Source organism: Myzus persicae, unplaced genomic scaffold, assembly GCF_001856785.1.
Source record: "Myzus persicae strain clone G006 unplaced genomic scaffold, MPER_G0061.0, whole genome shotgun sequence".
In the NCBI taxonomy this organism is placed as follows: domain Eukaryota; kingdom Metazoa; phylum Arthropoda; class Insecta; order Hemiptera; family Aphididae; genus Myzus; species Myzus persicae.
The window spans coordinates 165,088-178,221 of NW_019103076.1; the positions used below are offsets into that span (position 1 = coordinate 165,088).

The 13,134-nt window shown below is 28.2% G+C and overlaps 1 protein-coding gene across 2 annotated transcripts in view; it reads left to right on the top strand.

The window, feature by feature from the left end:
- The first annotated feature begins 4,457 nt into the window (after positions 1–4,457).
- The window catches only part of LOC111033741, a 45,052-nt gene continuing 36,375 nt past the window's right edge, over positions 4,458–13,134 (top strand). The window contains exons 1-2 of one of the 2 annotated variants that reach the window (XM_022314643.1): positions 4,458–4,718; positions 5,551–5,660. The gene's annotated coding sequence lies outside the window, so the exon portion shown is untranslated. The remainder of the gene's footprint in view (positions 4,719–5,550; positions 5,661–13,134) is intronic. The other variant, XM_022314642.1, reaches the window with a different exon arrangement.

Consider the following 13,134-nt stretch of genomic DNA (forward strand, 5'->3'; position numbering starts at 1 on the left):
TAGGTTTTTTATTTTCTGACTATTAAAAAACTAAAATAAACAATTTTATACCGTAAGTATCTATAAATTTTATAAAAAAAGTTTTTTAGTATTGAATAGAACAAAAGTTATTTTATTTGTCAGGTCATTCTGTTACGCGACTTATATGCTAGAATATGGACAATTATTTTTATTGTTATCAATGTAATACAAATAATACACCTATAGCTCACAACATCCGATGAAGCTTCATATTTCGCGAATATGTAGGAAATTACAAAATAACATAAAATAATGGCAAAAAAGGATTAACACTAAAATCTTTTGTTTGAAAAATATTCTATTGACTGTTAGTATAAATACTAAAGAAATACAAATATAATCATTGACTGAAAAATAAAGTCACCATTCTGTAGTTTTTTTCGAAGTACCTCAGTACACGCATTTGTAAGAAAAGGTAATGTACACAATACGCTATATTTAAAACTGATTTTGATTTAAAGTTTACATGGGTAGAAAACGGTTAATCGACACGATTGTGAGTCGATGTGACTACCTTTCTTCATTAATTATAAGTTAATAAATGACGACGTTTTTAATTTGTTATTTATTAAATCGTGGTAAGTTGATGCAGATCCGGACTTAATAGTCTCGGAGTCCCTAGGCAGTTACCGAAGTAGGGACCCTCTTTGTTATTTTATCAAAAAATAAAATAAAATAAAAATCCAATTTCTTTTATTAACTAACATATTTGATTTATAAAAAAAGGTGTATGAAATTTGGAAAACAGTCTATAATTACCTAAGTTTTCTAATTTTGTTCGAACAAAATGCAAGAAACAATGAAACAGTATCAAGCATTAGCGGATGCTGCCTGTCGGTTGCCAACTATTCGTTTATAGACTATATAATATAACCATAGACTTTATACTAGCTACTACTTATAAAACGTCTATGAATATAATCATGATATACACAAGTTGTCTGCAACCCATTTTTACGGTGGGCCAAACCTGTGAGAAGCTTCGGCATTGGAGACCAAATTTTTTTTGTTTAGTGGTAGATAAGTAATGAAATTGTGGATATATAAGACTTATTTTTAGTAATTAATTAAATTTAAAACATTAAAAACTAGTATATTTTTAAAATAAATAGCTTTGAGGACCATAGGTCGGAGACCCCATTTGATATAAATAACAAGGTATGATCGTACCTTCTTGACAGTCAGACTTACTTCAAAAAACCAACATATTGTGAGGTAGATAATCTTGAAGAATATATCCACTCCATCGAAATGGATTTGAGTTGAAACATTGATGTGGAGTTTCATCTCATCGAAAAAATTGGGAGTACCTTAATGGTTGAGTTTATAAGCTAAGAAAACAAGAGAGGGCAGACACATAAAAGAACCAATCAGTAAGATATAACATAAGGAGAGAGAAAGGTCATTCATACTAATCAAAGAATGATCAACTTAATAGAAAACATTTGATATATCTATATGAACTGTGTTAACTTGGTTGTATTCATAAAAATATTTATATAATTTAGTATTTAGGTAGCTTTAATTCACCTGATTCCTATTAAATAATTTATTTTGGTTTGACATAATTTTGAAATGTGTTTAGTCCCTGCATGAGCGATTTAGTATATTTGAGCACATCAATTTAGGATTTGTCTCATTCTCAACTTAAATCTTAGCAGGTATCATTATATTTCTAGTGATTTTAAAATTAAAATAGAAAAAATTTAAATGTAAGATTCATAATGAATTTTAATAGAAAACAACCTATTTGAAGGAGCAATAAAAAAAAATCAAATTATATGTTATGATTTTGGCAGGCACAATAGACATATAACTTTATAATAATAAATTATTTATTAATTTATAATAAATGTACAGTTTAAAAACACAATTTTCTATGTTGTACATTTTTAAGACAGAGACTACAGATGCATGTCCTCTTAAGTACAAATTCTATAATTATTTTCGAAATTTGTTACGTCTATTTTTAGAATAATATTATGTAATACACGTAATAAGTATATTTTAATAGTAATGTTTTGTGCAAATTCCGTTTTCCGGAAGTAACTTATAAATCACTTAAGCCATTTTTGTATGTAATTTAGTATGATTAAAATTGAAATACTTACATAGAAATATATATCCTTTGAACAGTGGTCAAAAGATAATACATTGCAGTGTTCGCTGGATTAACTGCATGACTCTAAATTAAAGTTGTTATACAACATAAGTAATAGGTATATATACATGCATACATACATACATATAGTAACATACATACAGGTGGTAATTACTACGCGCCGTTCATTGTTTTTAGTACCTACCTTTAGTAAATTCAAATCATCATGCCATTTGCGATACCGGTGTAGTGTTGTTGTCCGACAAAAGGAGAACGGTTGTACTATCACACTAATTAAATTTCTTGGCTGGTTTTCAAACAAATAGGTACTTACATGTTATAACTCCACGGAGATAATGATAACTAGAATACCTGTTGCATGTTGATGCGGTAAACCACACAATGTACATTGTACAGTCATCTTCGATTACCATCGATTATTTAATGTAGAAAAAAATACTTTCAAAATCATTAACGAGTAACTTTCAATAATGAACAATCCGTTAATATTATGAATTACGATACTCGTAACAAGGGCTAAAATAGTAAAATGTATGGGCATAGATATTTTATATGTTTTTTTGCTCAGAGTCTTTTTACAAGCTTGGTTGGTAATTTCCACATATTTATACAAACAATCTACTTTTTATATTGAATAATTTTGCTTAATATTTAATGTGTAGGTATAATGCATATTATTGCATATTCTAGCTACAAACACGATGTACCCATGATTTGTGGAATGTCCAGTTAAGTTACACTGATAATTTGGACTCGATAAAATCATTGATTTTGGAAAAATGATGTAGATTTATTTGAGGGTAAAAATAACAAAAATAATTTAGCTTATATAAAAAAAAGTATCTTCAGCTTTCTGATTTCTCACAGAATCTATTTTGAAATTAAAAGTTGCCTCACTTTCACTTATAACAATAGTTTGGATATTATTAAAAGGTAATTTGAGTGTATATTTTATCATAATATTTTAGCATATTTCAAAAACAATAAATGCATATTACATTTAAATTCTGGTGATACTCGCAATAATTTGATATTTTTTAGGTACCTAACAACCTTTTGACATATATTTTTGTTGATAAAATGTAGGTAATTAGTAACGTACTTAAAAGAAAACCTACAAAATATTGTTGATACATTTTTTTCGAATCTTTGATCAACATCAACATTTTGATTTCTGTATGGTTAGCAAATGATTGTAACATGTTTGATATTCTAGTATCAAAGTTAAGTAATTTATGGTAATATTATTAAATATTCTATTGCTTAACGTTGATTCATTAGAGTTATTCATACACTAAGTTTAACCGTATTTATTCGCTCAAACATTGAGAATCATTTGAATAGAATGAAATTACTTTGAATAACTTACCTTATATAACATTAAATAAAATAAATAGTTAAGTAATCAATAGTACATTGCATTAAATATTTATAAACCAATAATATTATTATTAATCAACGTACTCAATTAATTTTCATTCTTCGACTACAGAATATTATCAAAACATTCAAAATTAATGTATGTACACGATAACCACTTGTATATTATATTTTGTGTTTAAAAAAAATTCAGACTGAAATATAGAGAATTATGTGTAACTGATATTGAATATAATCGTATTCTACGGAGTGGCGTTCAACACCTGTAAGAAAAACGAAAAAACTTATTTCCGAGCCAAGTAACCATTCGTATCATTACAACCGTTTTTACGGAACTAAAGCGTATTTTAACACAGTGTAGTACTGTTGAGCACCAATATCATCATCCTACAATAATTGTTGAATGGATCACGGGTGAGTTTAATTTGAAGTTATAGTAAATAAATATAAGTTTTTCACATTAAATATTTTTAGGTATTTATACTGTCCATAGCATGCAGTTGCTCATAATAATATAAACTCTGCAATATCTCGTCTTAAAGTGTCCCTCTTTTCGGTCCTATTTATATTTATAACAACTTATTGTATCAACCCCTCTAATAATTATACGAAAACTGATATCGGAACATCGGTGCATCCACTACGCATCCGGATATCACCACAATTTGGCCAATCATTCTGTATAACAATCATCGAATAACAATATTTTTACATACAATTGTGCATTTATATTATAGGTACGATGCAACTGCAATATAATACGGATAAAGTTTTTTTATAGAATTATTATATTCGATTAGGACTATTGTTTACCCATACATGTTTACTGTTTGATCCTCATACTTTGTAACAGTAAAACCAGGGGGGGGGCGCAAGTCCGGATAGCGCTGCGGCGGCATGTAGTAAGTAGGGATAAGAGTACGAGCGGCGCGCTCACAGTAGTCACGTGTATTACCGTCCCGACGCACCCTCGTCGGACGCTCAAGGGTTGTTCTGCCGGTAAAGTTCGTCTCTCGCGCCAAGTTGTTTCGAGGTGACAAATAATTTTTACTCCTTTTCTAACCATATCGTATTTCAATAAAGAAATATTATAAAAATAAACATATATTTTGTATACGATAAACTATGAAAAACGCCCGGTAAATGTTCAGCCGTCGAAGTCCTGGTTCATCTATGAAAAACACATACAAATCAGGTATGACACATTATTACAAGTACTAACGTACTTATAAATAATAATAATAATAAAGATTAAGTTCGACACATCTCGCAAACGAGGGGACATTTTTTGAGAGAATATTTCGATATAGTCAGTCATCTTGTTAGTGAACGTTTGCAGCATATACATACCACTAATGTGAACTGGCCTGCGCTCTGCCATACGTCAGCCGTTTGTCTGATATAGAAAACGCTTCAAAATAACGATGTCTCCAATATCACTAGTGGTGGACGCTCATAGTTCTTTTCAAAGAGATTTTCCCAAAGTTCAGCGAGACCTTTTGTACGGCCACAACTTTATCTATTTTTCCCATTTTATAGATACAATGCAATAGTGTTTTGAGACCCGGAGGAAATAATATACAATTGGTGATACTGTAGTTGGTCACAAAACAATCTAAAAACTTATCTTTGTACAGTGCAATTCAATGATGAGAGGATCCCTATTTCCTTTTAGTTAAATCAATTTTAAATTTTAAAAAACCAATACCAAAAAGCACGAAAGTACATTTTTTTTATTTCACATTCTAACCGTATAATAAAAACAACATTTTCAGATAACATAAATCAAGAACTAAAGATTATACTTCTTTAAACTTTTTTGCTGTAATCAAATCCATGACCTTTAATATTAATGTCGAAACACATACCACAATTAAATTAGTGTTTATTTTTTAATTTCTAACATTAGATAAATTAAATAAGATACTCTATAGTAATCTGGATATACATTTTTGTGAAAAAGTAGTTAATTATTTCAATAAAGTAAAAATAGTAATGCTTAATAAAATAAGATACGTATGTTTCAGACGAACTGCCACCGCATAATTTAGTCGCACCGTTTAAATAACTTTATAAACAAAAGTTTAAATTACACGTGGGGAAGATATAAAGACCTGCTTGTAATCCTGAATAACAGGTGAGGGTTACAAAAATAAAAAAAGGTAGACTACTTAATATTTTTATTGGACTCTAGCGTAAAAAAAGTTTTTGTTTTTAATTCTTGACCGTCGTTATCCGCTAGTGCTAGTGCGGTTAGTACCTATTCCAGCCAGCATAGTTCTCCGAATTAATTTATGCACCCCAAACACAGGACCGAATCGCAAAGGGCAGGATTTTTAATGAAGGTTTTTTTTTTTAATTTCATCAACACCGAGTTTTCCATCATACAGCGTTAGGTAGGTGCTGACCGTGCCACACGGACCCGATGAAGCTGTAAAAGTTACGAAGTCAATGCTTAGTTTAATTTCATAACAGAACACGATTCATAAACGTTTCAGGAAACATACTTTGACTTATATATGCACATTGTATACATACATGATAATATAACCGGGGTATTTGTAGATGGTTTGGAAAGTTTGATCACAACTTCTGACTCGAACACGCCCTCGAGGATAGGAGTATAGGACACATTGTAAATCGGAGTTCTTGCCTAAATAAAAGGACAATAATCTTTTCTCTGTTAAGCTACATTATTCATAAGAATAGGTACAACACGATTTATCGTGAATAAATTAATTTCAAGTTGAAGTTTTATTGTATCAACTTACGGTAAGCACTATATAATTATAAATTGAGTTATGCTGTGATACATTTGATATTTGAACAAAAACAAACCTACATTATTTAAGCATTGTTATACAACATAACAAGATATTAATTTATTGGTTTTGTGATTTCACAATCACGAAAATTAACATATTTTTTTGACATCATTATCTGATTATATAGATAATAATATAATAACATCTTTAACGATACTTAATATTATTCACAAATATAATATAATTGTCATTCAAATTTAGCTCAAGATTCTTTGGGTATTTAGTTTTGCATACTTAAAAATTATTGAGAAATTCGTAATACTACTTCCTATGCATAATTGCATATATTATTATTTATTTATTTTTAAATACTATGGTTTAGGTACCTAACCTAAAAAAAACCATAAACCGTTGAAGTGCATGAATTCGCAATTATTTTTATATTTACCACTCTTGCGTGCAATTAAATGATTGAAGTTTATACATATTTTACGTCAATTTTCTTGCATAATTTTAAATTACTCATAGTGCATTAAAGTTTTCATAATCGATATCATATTAGTATCCGCTCTACAACAAACATAAAATAAAATAAAACGTTCTAAATATAATTTGATACAAATAAAATGTGTGTCAATAAAATTTTCAGGTAGTTTGGTTGGAAATTTATCTACATTTTATGTATATGTATGCCTTCTAGTTTAAGTAAATTAAGTTCGACTATAATATATATGGAAATTTTCACCGTTGTGCATACTACTTGGAATTTACTCTCATTTTTGGGTAAATTAAATTCACCTATATAATAAATTATGCACTGTATAAAAAGCTATATATATATACTTTAGTTGGACCATGTAAATTGTCACCCATTTATCACAGTGTATAACATAAAGTTTCAACTACGTTAATAACTATGTACACCGCTATATCTATTATATGTGTGCTCGTCCAGGGTGGTTTTTTAATATTTACCTAAATATTAATGAATATATATGAATTTAAACAAATAGATAATTGTTGTATTTTAGGTAATATGAACGTGCAATATATCATTATGTCCTGTAACAATAATATATCACAGGGACTCGAAGTTTAAAATGTAAACATAATAGATATTTTGCGTACATACTTGCAGAGAGTTCAATACTTTAAACTATACGTTCAAATATAAAGACATTTTTCAAATGATTATTTTTAATATAACTGCAGTGCTGCAGAGAACATAATATCACAATAACGAGGGAATATTTTTGGTGGTTTAATATCTATAGATGTTGAGTTTATGTAAAATGTATACATATATATATAATATTATAAGTGAGAATAACTACAGCAATACAACCGACTAAAAGTTTTCTATTTTCATCTAAAAAATTCCATGAGCCCGGCTGGGTTTATGCGAACATGTGGTACGACGTTGATAAAAACGGGACCGACACAATAGACCACATTACCGTTTCGTGGTAATGAAATAAAACTTTCGGCGGGTGGCAACAGTTGAACAGTGTTGTATCTAGATATGAAAAAATGTATCTTTTTAATAATTTACTTAGTTTCATCAACTCATCTAGATAAATGCAATTAAGTTGTCCATCAATATTAGCAGTCATTTTGATTAATTTATTATTTCTTTTCATTATAAATATTAAATCAGGTATATTTTCAAATACAATATTATTAGTCATTAGGTACACCTTTTCCGATGGGTAATAAATGTTTCTATTTCATTGTTTTTATAGTTGATGACTTAAGAAATACAATATTTTTTTAGATTTATTAATATTAAAAATATTCATTAATTATTAATGATGATTGATGAATGGCAATTGGTTTTGTTTGTGTATGTTATGTATAAAATATAAATAGTACATTTAAGAAATAAACTGCTACAAGAATTGAAAAAAATATTTCTTGAAATAGGTGTTTTACAAATTTATGTACCTAGGTATATATTTAATTAAATAAATGAAAAATTACTTATGTTCCGCATACACATACTCGTGTGCGTGATTGTTCGTTTAAAAATAACATATTCGTTCTTGTTCAAATTTTAAAAAAATAAAAAATGTTGGGTGAAAAAATATTTCAATTATATCTTTTTTGACTTCATCTAGGTGGATGAAAATAGAATTTTAATATTTATCTCTTATTTTAAGTACACTACCATAAAGTCCTAGGAAAAAAGTCCGAGTAAAAAAATCCAGTACATATAATTATAGGTAAAAGAAAAAATATGATGTGATTCACAATCAAACTTCCAATTAATATTAATATAAATTATAACTAAATGATTACCTAATAGATACCCGACGAAATTAATAAGTAATCTTGTAGATACCAATATCGGCAAAATATTTACAAAATATATCGGTTCAATATTTTATTTTAAATATTGTTATAGGTACATATATACCGGAATGTTTTTAGTTAAGATAGTTAACTAGATAGTTAATACTTAATTAAGCTGATAAATCATTATAATATATTGTATGTATATGACGGTAATGATACTATAATAATACCTAATTATAATCATTCAAATTTTTTTTTTAAATTTATTATTTTAAATGTTGTTACATAGGTATATATATACCAGACCTATCTACTTCGGACTCTTTATGTCTCGGGCTTTTTTGTCCTGACTTTTTTCCTAGGTCTTTTTTACCGCGATTCCTAATTCTAATATCCACAATATACCTAGATTTTTTTAAGAAATTACCTCTATCTGTATCTAGGTATTGTTTGTATAGTCTGACGTCAACACCGATGACTTTGGGGACGATAATACACCTACGTGCCCATGTGTCACGGGGTTAAAGCCAAAAGGGTAGAATGTCAAACCTGGTGGGAATTCTAAAGAGGGGCGGAGTCGATTTGTGTATGGGATCGAAGTGCACCTATCTATATATACGGTCAAACCTGCAGATTTGGGCATTTGTCAGTATTGTGGGAGACACGTTCGTGTCGGTACAGGTCATCGTCGAGACAATTGTCTCGGCGGCGTCGTGGAGGTTAATGTCAAAGCCACGCCAAAGGGATATCCACCTACATTATAGTGTTTATTAATCACGTGACAGCAACTAGATGGTGGGGGAGGAAGTGGCGGCGGCTCGTGTCAGCGTCCAAAGCGCATTTTGGCACCACGGCGGTGTCGTTAATCAATTCGCAGATAGGCAGAACAATTCGCACGGCCAATCATCGGACCACCCATTCGACAGCCATTAATCACGAATCGATAACACAATAATATGTTCGGTAAAACAGCTAGCCGATGAAAAGTTTCCTCTCCCCGTCTTTGGCCTATAATACGATTTCATTCGCAGTGCCTACCTACACGATACCCCTACTTTTCCAGCGTGTCAGACGTTTAATGTTTGTACAAAATGTTTCAAAAAGGAGTACGTTGGCCGGATAAAATATAGTGTTTCTAATTGAAGACATGTTTGACATGTTTACATTGAGCATCTTCTCGGATTAGTTTTCATGTCCCGACATAATTATTTTTGTGTTTAATGTTAATCGAAAAATGCACTTAACCACTTGGGACAAGCGCCTGAAACGTTTTGTGAACAGCAAATACCTAGATGCGAAAAGCTGAAACACGACTTTTTGAAGGTGCGCTTTCAACATGCTGATTTTAACGAAGGATTTTTATCGATCTATAACTGTTTAGTAAAAAAATATATTGGACTATTTAGTGATCAATGAATAGATAACACTTTTAATCACTTGTTTAATAAAGTATAAATTATCACATTAAATGACTAAATCATTAATGCCTCCCTTACAGGCATAATAAAACTTGACATACGTACAATCGAGGCCACAATAACTGATAAATTTAGCTGTCAAAACATGTTTCTATATTTTATCATCGGTATAATGACTCGTAGAATAATAATGGTAGTAAAACAACATTTTTTTTTTCAATAGACAGGGTTGAACTTTTTTTTGATTTTATCGAATTGTTTCATTGTACATTTTATTATTTTATATTTTTAATTGAAAACATGATGATTTTAAACATAATAATATTACAGAATGTGAAAAACATTAAAAAGTTCTGTACAACACAACTCGCAAAATAATGATCACAAATGAAAAACATTTTTGAACATGTCTTAAACCATATTTGAGATTACTGAATATTCATAATAATAAATGGTGTATACTCCGACTCGTACATACTGCCAAGATACCATATTAAATATATTTTAAAGAAAATATATTATTTCATCGTCTTTAAATTCTTCAGATTTCATTTTTCTTAATATTTCCAACAATTTTCAATTAATAAGTAATAATGAGTAAAAAATTTAAATAGCATAAAAATACTAATAACCACATGATTTGTTCTATTCCGTCCATAACACTGTTGTAAACCCTATTTAGTTATAGATATTAAAAAAAATAACAATAAACATATTATTAAGTTCACAACTCCCTAATATATAATAATATTATAAATTAATTTAGCAAAGTATTCTATTGTATTTAAGTTAATAAGTGTAAAATTTCGTGTCTAAAAATTTGTCATCCGATTTTCTGTATGTCAAATTATTATGTAGTTGAAATATTTGAAAACAAGAAAATACTTAACTGATCGATTTCAAAAAAAATTTAGTTACTCACTTGAAAATTATTATGAAACTTTATGTTTACCATAATATAATTAATACATCGGATAACCCATTAAATATGCTTAGTGCACACTCAGTCAAATTTTGAGTGTTAACTTTTTTTTTGCACTTCGAAGTAAGTACCATGTACTCAAATAATTAATGTACTTCATTATTTCAAATATTTTGTCTTTTGTATAATTATACAATTTTCCTATACTTCGAATCGAAGATAAATAAAAATAAATCGTTATACTTTATTAAATTTAGATACGAAAAATATATATTAGGTATTCAAATAATAGACGTATTATAAAAATTGAATAATAACTTTCTAATGCGCAGCAAATTAAAAGAGAGCTGCAGTTAATGTTTAATACAAAATTAATCGAGCATCTGGACTAATTGAAAAACAAAAAGGTATTAAACAATAAACGAGTAGAACTATGATAGGTCGAATGAGTTTTTAATTCAAACAGTCATTGTCGTAATTTAATTTTTTCAGTTAAGTACTCAATTAGTAAGAGGAATTTGAAAAAAAATACATCAAAATGTATAAGTATAGAATAGATACTCAGAATATGAGTAGATATTAGTTAATAATATACACATTCCATATTATAAAAAAAAATAGTACAATCTACGTCAAAACAACAAAATACATTTTTATTTGGGTTATTTTGTTTTTAATTAAAAAAAAAAAATTCTAACTTTTGATAAAATATATTTATTTAATCATTTTACATACGTTTTATACTTTATAGGTTTTAAAACATTTCGATCAAAGTTGGACATTTCGTAGTAATTTTAAGATGACAACATATTTTGCCGTCTTGGTTACAAATGTGAAATGCTTGACATAATATTATTGTTAACCGTAGATATTTAAAATTTCTCACAAGCCGTGAAAATATCAAAAGAAAAGATTAACATTCATTAAATTTTTGATAAAAAAAAAATAATATTACATAGTGATATAATTTTTTTTTTTTTAATTAATTTCTAGGCCAAATGTAATATTTATATATACATAATGGTTATATAGAATATTTTATTACAATACAATTCTGTGTAACTTCGCATAAACTAACAATTTCCCCAGAAAAGGTACCTAAATTATTTCAATAATATCAACATAATCAAAAGTTTATATTTATTTTTACCTTATTTAATACTTGGAGCTCCTTATAAAATGTTTATATAATTTATTATATACTCACTATTAAACATTTTTTTAATTTATTGAATTTGCTCATTTAATGTTAAGTGTAATTTGAAAGTATAATAATGAATTTAATTCAAACAAAGTTAATAATAAGAAAACTTTTGTTCCTGCAAGGAGTGAAAATTAAATTTGAGAGGACTGCGCCTATCGTTTATTGAATTAGTTTAACTGAAACACTTTGTGTATTCTCGAATATGTTGAACCATAATAATTTACGGTACGCACAATCGTAAAAGCAGAAGATTTACAAAGTTCTATTGTACTCATAAGAAGGGTTAAGAATAAATATAAATAGTCTATATTCTATGTATCTTATAAATATTTTATACTATCTAAACTCTAAAGCCAGGATTTACAAAGACATGCATAATGCTTTATACATAACTCAATCGTTTATATTTAAATAAAAAATATCTAATGTATTTTATAATCATTTATTTTATGTCGGGTCATACTACAATACATAGTTTTCTTTCATTTCATCTTATTTACAATAGAATATTGTACTCGTATTTAACATTGTTCATTGCATAATAAGTAACAACTTATGACCAGCCTTTAGTTACATCATGTGGTTACTGGTAATCTGGTACTCTGGTCACTTAAAGAATAATTTGTAAGATAGGTAATATATTAAAAATGAAAATATAGTTTCAAACCACATTATTATGTACTGATCATATTTTATCAATGTGATAGTAGTGTCGGTTTTATGGTGCTCGTAAGTTATTTCATAAGTACCTACTACATATTTTGTTCATTATATTTCAATTTCATAATGTGGTTATTATAATTTTTTTTACCTTTTACTTGACTAAAAATAATTTAAAATATCAATAATTTGAAGTTTTTCATGAAAAAGAACCAAAAATATAAAGTGATTTCAATTTTCAAGTAGGTATGACGAATGACGATGTAGATCTTAAAACTTTGGTTTTAAATTATGACATCAACAGCAAATATAAATTACGAATGTAAATCTAATTGTGTTTCACGGCT